The 17,965-nt window shown below is 49.6% G+C and overlaps 1 protein-coding gene across 1 annotated transcript in view; it reads right to left on the bottom strand.

The window, feature by feature from the left end:
* Positions 1 to 17,965, bottom strand: part of TAOK1 (TAO kinase 1) — a 959,977-nt gene that overhangs the window by 217,468 nt on the left and 724,544 nt on the right. The window lies entirely within an intron of this gene.

Raw genomic sequence — 17,965 nt, 5'->3', positions numbered from 1 at the left:
GGAGTCGACGTCCATGCGCAATGGAGCCGAAAGGGAGTAGTCCCTCAGTCTCGTGACTCAAAAAGACTTCTTCGAAGAAAAACAACTTGTAACACTCCGAGCCCAACACTAGATGGCAGGATAATGCACAGCATGTGTATCTGCAGCTACACATGCCACCAAACACATATATATATATATATTTATATATATAAATAATCAATCCATCAACGATATACCACCAAAAAGGAAAGCCGCACTCAGCATATCAACATCTTTTCAAAGGTTTTATTTGGCTACAAATTTCAACCCATCGTCATCAAACCTTCGGATAAGGGAGGCAATGTTGTTCTTTAGGATATCAACAAGTATTGCACTGAGGCATTTACGCAGGTAGATAACATGGGAAATTATGAGAGAACTACTATTCAAGCCTACAATGTGTCCATAAGGAAATACCATTCAAAGTTATTGGACTGGAGAGATAGGGGTTTGCTTACTACGGAAGAATACCAATTTCTCCAAGTTAAATAATCCTACATGCTACCTAAGGTGCATAAAGGTAAAGATAATCCAATGGGGAGACCGATTATTTATGCAAGTAACAGTCTTCTTGAACATACTTCCATTTATCTTGATTTTTTCCTTATGTTTTGGCCTTACCATTTTATTGCAGGGACAGTATGGATTTTATCACCAAAATTGATGGAATTCTGTCAGAACCACACTTTTTACCTGTAACCATGGATGTAGTGTCACTGTATACCTGCACTGAACATGACCCAGGGATCCAGGCATGTAGCTATTTCTTCCGTGACAGGCCAATATGCAAATATGACCTTTACATGATGTTATTGGAGATGTTAAAATTCTGTTTGAATAATATTTTTTTTGTCTTCAATGATACTTGGTATCGTCAGTTGGTCAGGACAGCAATGCGAAGTAGCTGTGCCCCAAGTTATGCTGGGATCTTTATGGGGTGGTGGGAGGTCACACAAGTGTGGATAGGAGAAAATGAAACATGGACTAGACATATCTCTATCTGGACTAGATACATAGACAACCTTTTTCTGATTTGGGAAGGGACACAGCAGGAATAGGATGAATTTTTTGGGTCACATTTCGAAGAATACTTTAAATTTAGCATTTAGCTGTAGAGTGCATCCTGCAAAAATTGATTTTCTAGATGTGTCAAGAGAGGTTGAGGGGGAGAAATTTCAAACTAAGTTACACTGTAAAAGTACAGTGGGGAATACTATCCATCCTGCAAATTTGAAGTGGAGTATCCCCTACGGAGAATTACTCACAGCCAAAAGGAACTGTAATATTCAACAGGCCTATAAAGAGGAAGAGGGGAGAATGATTAATAGGTTCAGAGCAAGAAATTCAATAAAAGTCCTCAGGGCAGCAAGCGAAGAAGCGTCAAAATTGACCAGGGTAACACTTTTGGTAAAAAGAAGGAAAATTGTAGGAAATCAGGATGAGCTGGGAGTAATAACTTAACTGATGAAGTAAAGCTATTAAGAGAAAGGTGACAAAACACTGGCATTTATTTAAAAAAGACTCTGTGATAGGGAAGACCTTGGCCTCTTCTCCACAGTTTACATATCGCAAACTTAGATCTTTGCAAGATATTTTGGTACATAGCCATTTAAGTGTACAAAGCACAAAAAGAACGAGTTACTTACCTTCGGTAACGACTTTTCTGGTGGATACATTAGCTACCTGTGGATTCCTCACCTAATGAATACTCCCATTGCGCCAGCATTCAACTGAAATCTTCTTCCTAGCTTCTGCACGTCGACGAGGACGTCACAATTGCCCACGCGACGCCGTCTGACGTCATTCAGGAAATAAGAGGTCCTCGCCGACGTGAGTACCAACATTTTTTACGAGCCTGAGAATAATAGGCCATTGAGATAAATGAACAAATAGCAATATTTAATGAAATACCAAATAAATACATCATTCTAAGAACTTAATTCTTCTTTTTTTAAATTTTTTTTAAACAAGTAAATGAATATACGAACAATTATATATACATATGAACATAAATACAGAATATGTACAAGTCCTCAAAACCAAGAGGAGCGCACTCAAGACCAGACAGGCAACGGGGAGGCAGGTGGGACCGTGATGAATCCACAGGTAGCTAATGTATCCACCAGAAAAGTGGTTAACGAAGGTAAGTAACTCGTCCTTCTGATGGATACAACTACCTGTGGATTCCTCACCTAATGAATAGAGTCCCAAAGCAGTACCGCACTCAGTGGTGGGTGCCTGAATGGTCAAACCAAGAAATCCTGCAGCACTGACCGTGCAAAATGGCCATCCCTTCTGACCTCAGAGTCCAAACAGTAATGTTTCGCAAAAGTGTGAAGGGATGACCAAGTTGCGGCCTTGCAGATGTCAACCACAGGAACACCCCTAGCCAAGGCCGAAGAGGCCGACTTAGCTCTGGTGGAATGAGCTCTTATACCACCAGGGGGTTCTTTCTTTGCTAAAGAGTAACACATTTTAATGCAAAGTACAACCCACCTGGAGAGTGTTCTCTTGTGGACTGCCTTTCCTCTCCTCTTTCCCATGTACCCGATGAAGAGCTGATCCTCCAGCCTGAAATCCTTTGTTCTATCTATATAAAAGCTTAGCGCTCTCCTTGGATCTAAGCAGTGAAGTCTCTCTTCTTCCTTTGAAGGATGAGGCGGAGGATAAAACGTGGAAAGAGTAATCGCCTGGGCCATATGAAAGGGTGAAACAACCTTCGGTAGGAAAGCAGCCTTGGTCCTCAACACCACCTTATCCCCATAAAAAGATGTATAAGGGGGCTTTACAGATAGAGCTTGCAACTCAGTCTCCTTGCAGAAGTAATTGCAACCAGAAAAACCGTCTTAAGGACCAATAATCTTATTGGGCAAGAATGAATAGGCTCAAAAGGGGACCCCATAAGAAAAGTTAGAACCAAGTTTAAATCCCACTGAGGCATAATGAAAGGAGTAGGAGGGAATTTATTAACAAGACCTTTCAAGAATCGAAGTACTATAGGGGATTTGAATAAAGAAGGCTGGTCTGGAAGACAAAGAAAGGCTAATAGGGCAGACAAGTATCCCTTAACCGTAGACACTGCACAACCCCTCTGTGCCAGAGACAATGCGAAAGATAAAATATCTGACAAGTGAGCACGTAAGGGATCAATTTGCCTCTCTCCACACCAAACCACAAATTTAGACCACCTATTAGCGTAGATAGATTTAGTGGAGTGTCGCCTGGCCGCTAAGATAACATCCACTACATCAGGCGGGAGAGAGAAAGAACTCAAGTTGCCCTGTTCAATCTCCAGGCATGAAGGTGCAGGCTCTGGAGGTGGGGGTGTAAAACCTGCCCCTGCTACTGCGAGAGGAGGTCTGCCCTGAGAGGGAGACGGAGCGGAGAGCACAGTGAGAGGTGGAGAAGGTCCGTGTAGCATACCCTTCTCGGCCAATCCGGAGCTATTAAGATAACTTGGGTCCGGTCTTGGCGAATTTTCCTCAATACAGGAGGAATCAAGGGTATGGGGGGAAACGCGTAAAGCAACTGGTCGCACCAGGTCATATGAAACACATCCCCCAATGCTCCGTGTCCCGGATACTGGAGGCTGCAGAATAACGGGCAGTGCGAGTTCTCCCGAGTGGCAAACAGATCTATCCAAGGAAACCCCCACATCTGGAAGATTAGACGGACTTGATCCGGGTGGAGACGCCACAAGTGATCGGCCGAGAAATGGCGACTGAGACTGTCCGCACGTACGTTCAAGACTCCGGCCAGATGATTTGCTACCAAGCAAATCTGATGGTCCTTTGCCCAGGACCATAGCCGAAGAGCTTCTCTGCAGAGAAGGTACGACCCTACTCCTCCCTGTTTGTTTATATACCACATCGCGGTAGTATTGTCCGTCAGGACCTGAACTGACTGACCGCGAAGGGATGGGAGGAAGGCCTTGAGAGCCAGACGTACAGCCCGTAACTCTAACAGATTTATATGAAACATCTGTTCTACTGGAGACCAAAGACCCTTGATCTCCAGGTCCCCCAGATGAGCTCCCCACCCTAGAGTGGAAGCATCCGTTATTACCGTGGCCACAGGCGGAGCTTGCGAGAACGGCCTTCCTCGGGTAAGTCTGCCGTCCGCAATCCACCATTTGAAATCCGTGGCAGCATCTCTGGAGATTCTCACCGAACCTTGGAGATCTCCTTTGTGTTGAGACCACTGCTTTCGGAGGCACCACTGAAGAGCCCTCATGGGCCAGCGAGCGTGAGTGACCAACAGTATGCAAGAAGCAAACAGGCCGAGCAGGCGTAGGACCCTGAGGACCAGAATAACCGCTCCACTTCTAAACATTGGAACCAACGCCTGAATGTCCTGAATCCGCTGAAGCGGAGGAAAGGCTCGATTCAATGTTGTATCCAGTACTGCCCCTATGAACAGGAGGCGCTGAGAGGGCTCTAGGTGAGATTTGGGCACGTTCACCGAAAAACCCAGGTCGAACAACAACTGAGTAGTCGACTGAAGGTGATGCAACACGAGCTCCGGAACTTGGCTTTGATCAACCAGTCGTCCAGATAAGGAAATACTGCTATCCCCTTCCTTCTGAGCTCCGCTGCAACCACCGACATCACCTTCGTGAAGACTCGAGGTGCTGAAGTAAGACCAAACGGGAGGACCGCAAACTGATAGTGCTGCGACCCCACCACAAACCAGAGATACTTCCTGTGCGACTTGAGTATCGGGATATGAAAGTAAGCATCCTGCAAGTCGACAGACACCATCCAATCTCCATTGTTCAGCGCCAAAAGCACCTGAGCTAGGGTCAGCATCTTGAACTTTTCCTGTTTGAGAAACCAATTCAAGATCCTCAGGTCCAGGATTGGCCTCAACCGACCATCCTTCTTGGGAATCAGGAAGTATCTCGAATAACAACCCTGACCCCTTTCCTGCTCTGGAACCAACTCCACCGCGCCCTTTGAAAGGAGGACTTGAACATCCTGTTCTAGCAACAGGAGGTGTTCTTCTGAACAATAGGAAGGATGGGGCGGGATGGGGGGCGGAAACTCCCGAAAGGGTAGGGTATAGCCTTTTCTCACAATGCTGGTAACCCAGGAGTCTGATGTTATGACCTCCCACTTGTGGAGAAAATTCTGTAACCTCCCCCCTACAGGAGTGGAGTGAGAAGGAATTAGCGGAAGCCTAAGGCTGCTTCCCATGCTGCACCCCTCCAGAGGATGAGGAAGAGGCAGAGTGCTGCTGAGTGGCTCCCCTGGTACGGACCCTACCCCTCCCTCTGAAAGATCTATAGGAGAGAGCAGAGGTGGGTTGCTGGAATTTTCCTCGAAAGGAGGAGGAGGAACCACGACTAAATCCTCGAAACCTCCTAAAAAATCTGGAGGAAGCAGAAGAAGTGGCTTGCAAGCCCAACGACTTGGCAGTGGCCCTACTCTCCTTGAACCTTTCTAAGGTCGATTCCGCCTTGGCGCCGAAAAGCTTGTCACCATCAAAAGGAAGGTCCAAGAGGGTTGATTGCACATCAGAGGAAAAACCAGAGCTACGAAGCCAGGCCTGCCTCCTCGTAGCCACAGCAGTGCCCATTGCTCTAGCAACCGAGTCAGATGTATCCAACCCAGATTGAATAACCTGGGTTGCTGCTGCCTGAGCATCAGAGACCAGGGTCAATAATTCTTGAGGAACCTCTGTGTGCGTCGATTTAATCTCGTCCATCAGGGCGTTAATGTATCTCCCTAAGATGCATGTAGCATTGGTGGACTTCAAAGCCATGCTACATGACGAGAAGACCTTCTTCGACGACATGTCCATCTTTTTAGAGTCTCTATCCGAGGGCACAGCTGGAAAGGACCCAGGAGCAGATCGAGCTGAGCACGAAGCCTGAACCACCAGGCTTTCAGGTGTTAGATACCTGGATCAGCCGGTGCCACCCGATACCTCCGAGCCACAGATCTATTCACGGCCGAAGAAGACACCGGCTTCTTCCAGACTTCCATAATGGGGACCAGTAGTGCCTCATTGAAAGGCAAAAGTGGCTCTGCAGATGTAGAAGCAGGATGCAACACTTCCGTCAAGATATTAGGCTTGGTCTCAGTCACTGGCAAAGGGAGGTCCAGAAAGTCAGCCGCCTTTCTAATGACTGAATGAAAAGAGGCTGCCTCCTCTGTGTACTCCCCAGGTGATGACAAGTCCCATTCAGGAGAGGTGTTCAGGCCACTAGCAGTGTCCAAGCCATGGAGACCCTCACCAGAGTCCTCAATCTCCCCTTCCTCCAAAGCTTGTCTCCGGTATTCCTGTTCTTCAAGGATGCGAAGAGCAAGCCTCCTCGAATGCAGTCTCTCCTCTATCCTCGGCGTCGACATGGCGTCAGCGGACATCGAAGCCTGGCGCCGATCTTCGGATCCGTCAGACGCCTGGTCTAAAGGCACCATGGTTTTCTTCGGCGCTGAACGTGGAGCAGGACGAAGCGAAGACTGTTCCGGAGTCGGAGGAGGTCGAGTCAGCGTCGCTGGCTGAGACGCCGAAGCCACAGGAGCCGAAGCCACCGGAGCCGATACCGGCGCCGAGCCCACGTTTCCCAGGGGAAGAAAGGGCATAAAGGGTGCCGGTCCAAGTGGAGCCGGAGCACCCATGTTAAAGGCCAAAGGGCCTGAAGGACCAGCCGGTCCACCACCTGGAGCCATCTGTTGGAAGATGGAGAACATCGCATTCAAGAATGCGGTACTATCCGCTCCAGGGGCCGGGAAAGCCGGGTACTGAGGTGCCTGGTCCGAAGTCGACATCGACGCCGGTCTCGACGTCTGCATAGACGGAGAAAACACCTGAGGCTGTGGAACCTCGAACACTGAAGGAGGATTAACCGATGACATGGGCGAAGTCGGAGAAGGTAACAGCGTTGTCGGCTGGGGAGAGAAAGTGGGACTAACTTCCCAAGTCTTCCGACGTCGAGTCGAAGGTGACCTCGATCGAGACCTCTCCATGCTCGACCGGCGCTGAGATTCTCGACGGCGCCGGGAGTCCCGATGACGCCGATGTGACTTCGGTGACGACGACTTTCGGTGACGTCTTTTCTCATTCCTCTTCGATTTTGCAAGAAAAAGTTTGGCCTCACGTTCTTTCAGGGCCTTCGGATTCATGTGTTGACAAGAATCGCACTTGTCAACATCGTGGTCGGAACTCAGACACCACAAACAGTCAGAATGTGGGTCCGTTACCGACATTTTGCCTCCACACTCTCGGCAGGGCTTGAATCCTGACTTTCTTTGCGACATTGTAATGTCTCAAAGTAAAAATAACCAAAAACACACTGTAACTGTCGAACAGCAACAGTAGCTCCCTCGAAGATAACCGTTTCGAATGGCATGGAAAAAAGGGAACTGACGTCGGCACGTGGGCGAGGACCTCTTATTGCCTGAATGACGTCAGATGGCGTCGAGTGGGCAATTGTGATGTCCTCGTCGACGTGCAGAAGCTAGGAAGAAGATTTCCGTCAAATGCTGGCGCAATGGGAGTATTCATTAGGTGAGGAATCCACAGGTAGTTGTATCCATCAGAATGGGATGTTTAATAAGCAGACAGGTTTCTACAAATGTGGAAGATGCAAGACATGCAAGACAAGTAAAAATGTAAAAACATTCAAGACGGCTTTGGGGAAGGTTAGAAAGATAAACAAATTTATCTCCTGTGGGTCGGATCATTGTATGTATGTTTTACAGTGTCCTTGTGGATATCACAATACGTAGGCAGTGCCATTGGTCCTGTGAAAAAGAGGGTTCTTGAGCATTACAGAGCAGTTAAAAACAATGATGAATCTTATACTGTTGCCAGGCATAGGGCCAAAATGCGTAACCAAGATTCTGATCTTTTGATGTTTTTTGGAATTGATAGGATTGAGAAGACTAGTCTGGGTGAGATAGAGGAAGGAGACTGGGAGTTAAAGAATCAGAATGTATCATCCTACTCAGTAGCAAATCTCCTGGATGGTTGAGTGAGGATGGAGACCTATTTGTACATGTCGGTTGATGTGACAGTACTAAGTTACTTGTACCCTTCAATTAAATTTTTTTGTTCAATATGTAAAACAAGTTTTTTCTAACAGGATTTCTTACATGCTTCTACTGAATCAAAGTTTTGTAAAAAGTGGGAATTGAGTGTGTTTAGGCTTATTTCTTGCACTTTATTTGGATTTAGGGTGTTTTTCTTCTCTGCTTTTCTTTTCTTTTACATGGTTGGAGAAGGAAACTGGCACTTGTTGCAGTTACCCCAATACCCCCCCCACCCCCACACCTTTTTGTCTGATATTGATGTTGACTTGACAGTGTGTGCTGGGATCCTGCTAACCAGGCCCCAGCACCAGTGTTCTTTCCCTAAAAATGTGCCATTGTTCCCACAATTGTCACACCTCTGGCACACAGATAAGTCCCTTGTAAAAGGTACCAGTGGTACCAAGGGCCCTGTGACCAGTGGCGGTCCCTAAGGGCTGCAGCATGTGTTATGCCACCCTATGGGACTCCTCACCAAACACATGCACACAGCCACTGCAGACTGAGTGTGTTGGTGGGGAGAAAAATGTAAAGTCGACATGGCATCCTCCTCAGGGTGCCATGCCCACAAAACACTGCCTATGGCATAGGTAAGTCACCCATCCAGCAGGCCTTATAGCACTAAGGCAGGGTGCACTATACCAGAGGTGAGGGCTTAGATGCATGAGTAATGCCCCTACAGTGTTTAAGTCCATTCTTACACATTTTAAGTGCTGCGCTGCAATATTAAGTATATTGTCTGTGTAGGAAGTTGGCTCTCTATATACTATCTCAAAGTGAGAGATAGTGTGCACAGAGTCCAAGGGTTCCTCTTAGAGGTTGATAGTGGCAAAATTCGATAATTCTAATTCTCTATTTTGCGGTAGTGTGGTCGAGCAGTAGGTTCATCAGAGGGTAGTGGTAAGCATTTGTTGTACACACACACAGGCAATAAATGAGGAACACACACTCAAAGACTTAACTACAGGCCAATAGTGTTTATGTAGAAAAATATATTTTATTTATTTATTTTAGAACCACAAGATTCAAGATTTGAAGTAAATACATAAAATGCAAGGTACTCCACACAGGTAAGTAGGGTACTTTGAATTAAAGCAGTAGTACACACAGTATAGGTTAAAATGGCAATAAGCTATTTTAAAAGTGGAAACTGTGCAAAAAATCAACAGTTCCTGGGGGAGGTAAGTTGGGTTAAGTTTCTGAGGTAAGTAAAGCACTTACAAGTTCAGTCTCCTGGACATAGGCAGCCCACCGTTGGGGGTTCAAGGCAACCCCAAAGTCACCGCACCAGCAACACAGGGCCGGTCAGGTGCAGAGGTCAAAGGAGGGCTCAAAACACACAGGCACTTATGGAGAACAGGGGTGCTCCAGTTCCGGTCTGCTGGCAGGTAAGGACCTGCTTCCATGGGGAGTAGACCAGGGGGGTTTTGTAGAGCACTGGAGGGACTCAAACAGGCACACAAAACACGCCCTTAGCGGCACAGGGGAGGCCGGGTGCAGTGTGCCAAGTTGGCGTCGGGTTTGCTATAGAAAGCAAAGGAGGGACCTGGGGGTCACTTAGGCGATGCAGGCAGGGCACAAGGTGGCTTCTCAGGCCAGCCACCGACTGGGTTAGGAAGAGGACCGCCTGCTGGTCACTCCTGCACTGGAGGTTGGTTTCTCTCAGTCCTGGGGGCTGCGGGTGCAGTGCTTGGTCCAGGCGTCGGGTTCCTGGTTACCAGACGAACGAGTTACTTACCTTCGGTAACGACTTTTCTGGTGGATACATTAGCTACCTGTGGATTCCTCACCTCATGAATACTCCCATGGCGCCAGCATTCGACGGAAATCTTCTTACTAGTCTCTGCACGTCGACGAGGACGTCACTGTCTCGCACGCGACGCCGTCTGACGTCATACAGGCAATAAGAGGTCCTCGACGACGTGCGGACGTCAGTACCAATCATTTTTTACGTGCATGAGAACAACCAGGCAATGCAATGAAAGAACAAAGCAACATCCATTATATTGTAAAAATACCCCACATTGTATGAATAACTGTAAATCTTTTTATGTACATATATATATATATATATATATATATATATAAAACTCTCTCTTTTAAAATATATACACACACCAAGTATATACATAAAGATATATACACATATACCTACATATATATAAATATATTATATATATACATCTATTGCACCCTCAAAGACCAAGAGGAGCGCACTCAAGGATTACCTGGCAAGACCATAAAGGCAACGGGGAGGCGGGTGGGACCGTGAGGAATCCACAGGTAGCTAATGTATCCACCAGAAAAGTCGTTACCGAAGGTAAGTAACTCGTTCTTCTGATGGATACAACTACCTGTGGATTCCTCACCTCATGAATAGAGTCCCAAAGCAGTACCACGCCCGGCGGTGGGTGCCTAAATGGTCAAACCAAGAAATCCTGCAGCACTGACCGTGCAAAATGGCCGTCCCTTCTAACCTCAGAATCTAAACAGTAATGTTTTGCAAAAGTGTGAAGGGACGACCAAGTTGCGGCCTTGCAGATGTCGACCACAGGAACACCTCTGGCTAAGGCCGAAGTGGCCGACTTAGCTCTGGTGGAATGAGCTCTAATGCCTCAGGAGGATCCTTCTTTGCCAAAGAGTAACATATTTTAATGCAAAGAACAACCCACCTGGATAGTGTTCTCTTGTGGACTGCCTTTCCTCTCCTCTTGCCCACGTATCCAATAAACAGCTGATCCTCCAGCCTGAAATCCTTTGTTCTATCGATAAAGAAGCTCAACGCTCTCTTTGGGTCCAGACGGTGCAGTCTTTCTTCCTCTTTGGAAGGATGAGGCGGAGGATAGAACGTGGACAAAGTAATTGCCTGAGCCAAATGGAAGGGTGAAACAACCTTCGGGAGGAAAGCAGCCTTGGTCCTCAACACCACCTTATCCCCATAAAAAGTTGTATAAGGGGGTTTTACTGATAAGGCCTGCAACTCACTCACTCTCCTTGCTGATGTTATAGCTATCAGGAAGACTGTTTTTAAAACCAAATACCTCAAGGGGCAAGAATGCATAGGTTCAAAAGGGGACCTCATAAGGAAAGTCAGGACTAAGGACAAATCCCATTGCGGCATAACGAATGGCTTTGGAGGATATTGATTTAGAAGACCCTTCAAGAATCTGATAACAATAGGGGATTTAAATAAAGATGGTTGGTCTGGAAGACATATGAAGGCTGACAAGGCCGATAAATAACCTTTAATGGTAGCCACTGCACAACCTTTTTGCGCCAGAGATAGAGCAAAAGACAAAACGTCCGATAGATGAGCATGTAAAGGATCAATCTGCCTCTCTCCACACCACGCAACAAATTTAGACCACCTATTAGCGTAGATAGATTTAGTGGAGTGTCGCCTGGCCGCTAATATAACATCCACTACCTCAGGCGGGAGAGAGAAGGAACTCAGGTTGCCCCGTTCAATCTCCAGGCATGTAGGTGCAGACTCTGGAGGTTGGGGTGTAGAACCTGTCCCTGCGACTGTGAGAGGAGGTCTGCCCTGAAAGGGAGACGGAGCGGCGGGCACGTTGAGAGTTGGAGAAGGTCGGAGTACCACACCCTCCTTGGCCAATCCGGAGCTATTAAGATTACTAGAGCCCGGTCTTGGCGAATCTTCCTCAATACTCGAGGAATCAAGGGTATGGGAGGAAACGCGTAAAGCAACTGGCCGCACCAGGTCATTTGAAACGCGTCCCCCAACGCTTCCTGCATCGGATACTGAAGGCTGCAGAACAACGGACAATGCGCGTTCTCTCGAGTGGCGAACAGATCTACCCGAGGAAACCCCCACTTCTGGAAGATTAAACGGACTTGATCTGGATGGAGACGCCACTCGTGGTCTGCCGAGAAGTGGCGACTGAGACTGTCCGCACGCACGTTCAAGACTCCGGCCAGATGGTTTGCTATCAAGCAAATCCGATGGTCCTTTGCCCAGGACCATAGTCGAAGAGCTTCTCTGCAGAGAAGGTACGACCCCACTCCTCCCTGCTTGTTTATGTACCACATCGTGGTAGTATTGTCCGTTAGGACCTGTACCGACTGACCACGAAGGGAAGGGAGGAAGGCCTTGAGAGCCAGACGTACAGCCCGTAACTCTAACAGATTGATGTGAAACATCTGTTCCTCTGGAGACCAAAGACCTTTGATCTCCAGATCCCCCAGATGAGCTCCCCACCCTAGAGTGGAAGCATCCGTTATGACTGTGGCCACTGGTGGCGACTGCTGGAACGGCTTTCCTTGTGAAAGATTGTTGCTTGCAATCCACCACTTCAAATCCACAGCAGCATCTCTGGAGATCTTGACAGTACCCTCTAGATCCCCTCTGTGTTGAGACCACTGCCTTCGGAGGCACCACTGAAGAGCCCTCATGTGCCAGCGAGCATGCGTGACCAACAGAATGCAGGAGGCAAAAAGACCGAGCAGACGAAGGACCTTGAGGACTGGAACTACCGCTCCATTTCGAAACATTGGAACCAAATCCTGAATATCTTGAATCCGCTGAGGCGGAGGAAAGGCCCGACCCAATGTTGTATCCAGTACTGCCCCTATGAACAGGAGGCGCTGAGAGGGCTCTAGGTGAGATTTGGGCTCGTTCACCGAAAAGCCCAGGTCGAACAACAACTGGGTTGTTGACTGCAGATGACGCAACACAAGCTCCGGGGACTTGGCTTTGATCAACCAATCGTCCAAGTAAGGGAATACTGCTATCCCCTTCCTTCTGAGCTCTGCCGCAACCACCGACATCACCTTCGTGAAGACTCGAGGTGCTGAAGTAAGACCAAACGGAAGGACCGCAAACTGGTAGTGTTGCGATCCCACCACAAACCGGAGATACTTCCTGTGTGACTTGAGTATCGGGATATGAAAGTAAGCATCCTGCAAGTCGACAGACACCATCCAGTCTTCCATGTTCAACGCCAAAAGCACCTGTGCTAGGGTCAGCATCTTGAACTTTTCCTGCTTGAGGAACCAATTCAAGATCCTCAGGTCCAGAATTGGTCTCAAACGACCATCCTTCTTGGGAATCAGGAAATACCTTGAGTAAACTCCTTGACCCCTTTCCTGCTCCGGGACCAACTCCACCGCGCCCTTTAAAAGGAGGACTTCTACCTCCTGTTCTAGCAACAGGAGGTGTTCTTGTGAACAATACGAAGGGCGGGGCGGGATGAGGGGCGGAAACTCCCGAAAGGGAAGGGTGTAGCCTTTTCCCACAACACTGAGAACCCAAGTGTCCGACGTAACAGTCTCCCATTTGGTGAGAAAATGCTGTAATCTTCCCCCTACAGGAGAGGAGTGAGTGGGAAATGGTGGAAGCCTACGGCTGCTTCCCCTGCTGCACCCCGCCAGAGGATGAGGAAGAGGCAGAGTGCTGCTGAGAGGCTCCCCTGGTGCGGACCCTACCCCTCCCCCTAAAAGATCTATAGGGATGGGAAGAGGCAGGTTGCTGATATCTTCCCCGAAAGGAAGAGGAGGAAGAGTCACGCCCAAATCCACGAAACCTCCTGAAGAATCTGGAAGAGGCCGTGGAAGAAGGAGCTTGGAGTCCCAACGACTTAGCCGTGGCCCTGCTCTCCTTAAAACGTTCCAAGGCCGAATCAGCCTTAGCCCCAAACAGTTTGCCCCCATCAAACGGGAGATCCAACAATGTGGACTGTACATCTGCCGAAAAGCCCGAGTTACGGAGCCAGGCCTGTCTCCTTTCCACCACAGTTGTGCCCATTGCTCTGGCTACCGAGTCGGTGGTATCCAGTCCCGTCTGGATAATTTGGGTCGCAGCAGCCTGGGCATCAGAGACAAGATCCAAAAGACCCTGGGGAAGCTCTGTAAACGAAGAGGAGATGTCATCCATCAGAGCATGAATATACCTCCCCAGGATACAGGTCGCATTAGTGGCTTTTAACGCCAGACTGCAGGACGAAAAAATCTTCTTCGACTGCGCCTCTAGCTTTTTTGAGTCTCTGTCCCCAGGCACCGTCGGGAAAGAACCAGGCGCTGACTTGGACGAACAGGAGGCCTGCACTACCAAGCTCTCCGGCGTAGGGTGCCTAGATAGGAAACCAGGATCAGTTGGAGCCGTCCGATACCTCCTGGCCACGGCTCTGTGAACTGCTGGGGAAGATGCCGGCCTCTTCCACACCTCTAAAACCGGATCCAGCAGAGCGTCATTAAAAGGTAACAGAGGCTCCGCCGCGGCTGAGGCCGGATGCAACACCTCCGTCAAAAGGTTTTGTTTCGCCTCCACCACCGGCAAAGGCAGGTCCAAAAAACTAGCTGCCTTCCGTACCACTGTATGAAAGGAAGCAGCTTCCTCAGTATATTCCCCCGGGGACGAAAGGTCCCACTCAGGGGAAGTGTCCAGCCCACTGGCTGACTCCAGTCCACGCAGCCCATCACCCGAGTCCTCTAGCTCTCCTTCCTCTAGGGCTCGTTGGTACTCCTGCTCTTCTAGTACCCGGAGAGCACGCCTCCTTGAATGCAGTCGTGGCTCAATCCGCGGAGTCGACAATGCCTCCGCCGAAGTCGGAGATCGGCGCCGATCTTCCGAAGCCACCGACGCCGCATCCGGCGCCACGGGTAACTTCGGCGCCGACTGAAGAGCAGCTGAAACAGATGGACCCACCGGAGTCACAGGCCGAAATCTCGACGTCGACGGGATGGAGATCCCTGGGGCCAATCCCTCCGAAGACACCGGAGCGGCCACCGGCGCCGACACTGGCGCCGAGCCCACGTTCCCAAACGGGAGAAAGGGCATAAAGGGTGCCGGCCGAAGAGGCGCAGGATCACCCAAAGAAAAGGCCAAAGGCCCAGCCGGAGCACTCCCTGGAGCCATCTGTTGGAAGATGGCATACATCGCATTCAAGAATGCGGAACTATCGGCTCCAGGGGTGGGAAAAGCCGGATACTGGGGTGCCTGTCTCGGAGGCGACCCCGACGCCGGCCTCGGCGTCTGCGCCGGAGAAAACACTTGAGGCTCCAATACCTCAATCACCGACGCCTGTCCAGGCGAAGTTGGTGACGCCGGAGAGGGCAACGGCGTCACCGTGGGGCTGACCTCCCATGTCTTTCGGCGCCGATCCAGAGACCTGGAACGAGCCTCCCTTGAATGACGCCGAGATTCTCTACGGCGCCGGGAGTCTCGATGATGCCGATGTCTTGGAGAAGACTTCTTGTGATGCTTCTCCTTTGACTTGGCCATAAACAGCTTCGCCTCACGTTCTTTAAGGGCCTTCGGATTCATGTGCTGACATGAATCACAAGTCGAGACGTCGTGGTCGGAGCTCAAACACCAAAGGCAATCGGAATGAGGATCCGTCACCGACATCTTGCCTCCGCACTCACGACAAGGCTTAAATCCAGACTTTCTCTGCGACATTATTTCCACAGAGAAAGAGTACGCAGCAAGATATACACTGTAACCGCAAGAGTAACAGTTGCTCCCTCGAAGATAACCGTTTCGAATGCACGGAAAAAAGGGAACTGACGTCCGCACGTCGTCGAGGACCTCTTATTGCCTGTATGACGTCAGACGGCGTCGCGTGCGAGACAGTGATGTCCTCGTCGACGTGCAGAGACCAGGTAAGAAGATTTCCGTCGAATGCTGGCACCATGGGAGTATTCATGAGGTGAGGAATCCACAGGTAGTTGTATCCATCAGAAGGTCGCGGGCAGGGGGAGCCTCTGGAAGGTCTCTGCAGGCGTCGCTGTCGAGGTGCAGGGGGGTCGTCTCAGGTTACTCACGTAGTCGCTGTCGCCTGGGAGTCCTCTCTGCGGTGTTAGTTCTCTGGAGCTCGAGCCAGGGGCGTCGGGTGCAGTGTGAAGTCTCAGGCTGCCGGCAGGAAGAGTGAGTTCTTTAAAAGTTGCTTCTTTGTTGCAAATATGTTGCTGTTGTTAAACCGTGCCGCTGTTCTCAGGAGTTTTTTGGTCCTTCAGGGCAGTCCTCAGAGGTCGCTGGTCCCTGTTGGATGCATCACTGTGCAGGTTCTTTGAGTCTGGAGACAGGCCGGTAGGGCTGGGGCCAAGTCAGTTGGTGTCTCCGTCGTCTCTGCGGGGCTTTCAGGTCAGCAGTCCTTCTTTGTGTAGTTTGCAGGAATCTGATTTCCTCTGTTCTGGGTCACCCCTAAATACTACATTTAGGGGTGTGTTTAGGTCTAGGGGCAGTAGCCAATGGCTACTGTCTTGGAGGGTGGCTACACCCTCTTTGTGCCTCCTCCTTGAGGGGAGGGTGGAACATCCCTAATCCTATTGGGGGAATCCTCCAAACTCAAGATGGAGGATTTCTAAAGGCAGGGGTCATCTCAGCTCAGGACACCTTACGGCTGTCCTGACTGGTGGGTGACTCCTCCTTGTTTTCCTCATTATCCTCTCCTGCCTTGCCGCCAAAAGTGGGGGCACTGGCCGGAGGGGCGGGCATCTCCACTAGCTGGGATGCCCTGGGGTGCTGTAACAAAAGGTGTGAGCCTTTGAGGCTCACCACCAGGTGTTACAGTTCCTGCAGGGGGAGGTGAGAAGCACTTCCACCCAATAAAGGCTTTGTTCCTGGCCACAGAGTGACAAAGGCACTCTTCCCCAAGTGGCCAGAAACTCGTCTGGTTGTGGCAGGCTGGCAGAAACTGGTCAGCCTAGCACTAGGAGTCGGACCGGTATTCAGGGGGCATCTCTAAAATGCCCTCTGGGTGTGTTTTACAATAAATCCCACACTGGCATCAGTGTGCATTTATTGTGCTGAGAAGTTTGATACCAAACTGCCCAGATTTCAGTGTAGCCATTATGGAACGGTGGAGTTCGTGTTTGACAAACTCCCAGACCATATAGTCTTTACGGCTACCATGCACTTACAATGTCTAAGGTTTTGCTTAGACACTGTAGGGGCATAGTACTCATGCACATATGCCCTCACCTGTGGTATAGTGCACCCTGCCTTAGGGCTGTAAGGCCTGCTAGAAGGGTGACTTACCTATGCCACAGGCAGCGTGAGGAGTGCCATGTCGACTTAGTCATTTTCTCCCCACCAGCACATACAAGCTGTGAAGCAGTGTGCATGTGCTGAGTGAGGGGTCCCCAGGGTGGCATAAGACATGCTGCAGCCCTTGGAGACCTTTCCTGGCAACAGGGCCCTTGGTACCTGGGGTACCAGTTACAAGGGACTTATCTGTGTGCCAGGGCTGTGCCAATTGTGGGAACAAAGGCACAGTCTAGGGAAAGAACACTGGTGTTGGGGCATGGTTAGCAGGGTCCCAGCAAACTTTCAATCATAACTGGCATCAACAAAAGGCAAAAAGTCAGGGAGTAACCATGCCAAGGAAGGCAGTTCCTTACAGTGTGGGAGTTTGACATTTCTAACTCCACAGCTCCATAATGGCTTGACTGAATACTGGGAAGTTTGGTATCAAGCTTCTCAGCACAAAAGACCCCACTGATTCCAGTGTGGGATTTATAAAAAAATGCACACAGGGGGCATCTTAGAGATGCTCCCTGCGTTTTACCCAATCCTCTAGTGTAGGACTGACTAGTCTGTGCCAGCCTGCAACTAGCAGGTACATTTCTTATACCATGGGGTGAGGATGTTTGTGCTCTGAGGCCAGAAACAACGCCTGCTCTGGATGGAGGCGCTTCACTCTTCCCCCCTGCAGGAACTGTAATACCTGGCGGTGGGCTTCAAAAGGCTCAACCCTCGTTTTACAGTGCCCCAGGGTGCTCCAGCTAGTGGAGATGCCCGTCCCCCTGACAAAGCCCACTTTTGGCAGCCAGTTTTGCGGGAAACTTAAGAAAAACAAGGAGCAGTGACCACATCAGCTAGGACCACCCCTAAGGTGTCCCGGGTTGAAGTGACCCGCTCCCTGCAGAATCCTACATCTTGGTTTGGAGGA

Source organism: Pleurodeles waltl, chromosome 3_1 (assembly GCF_031143425.1).
Source record: "Pleurodeles waltl isolate 20211129_DDA chromosome 3_1, aPleWal1.hap1.20221129, whole genome shotgun sequence".
NCBI classification, from domain to species: domain Eukaryota; kingdom Metazoa; phylum Chordata; class Amphibia; order Caudata; family Salamandridae; genus Pleurodeles; species Pleurodeles waltl.
This window is presented reverse-complemented; position numbering and strand designations above follow the sequence as displayed.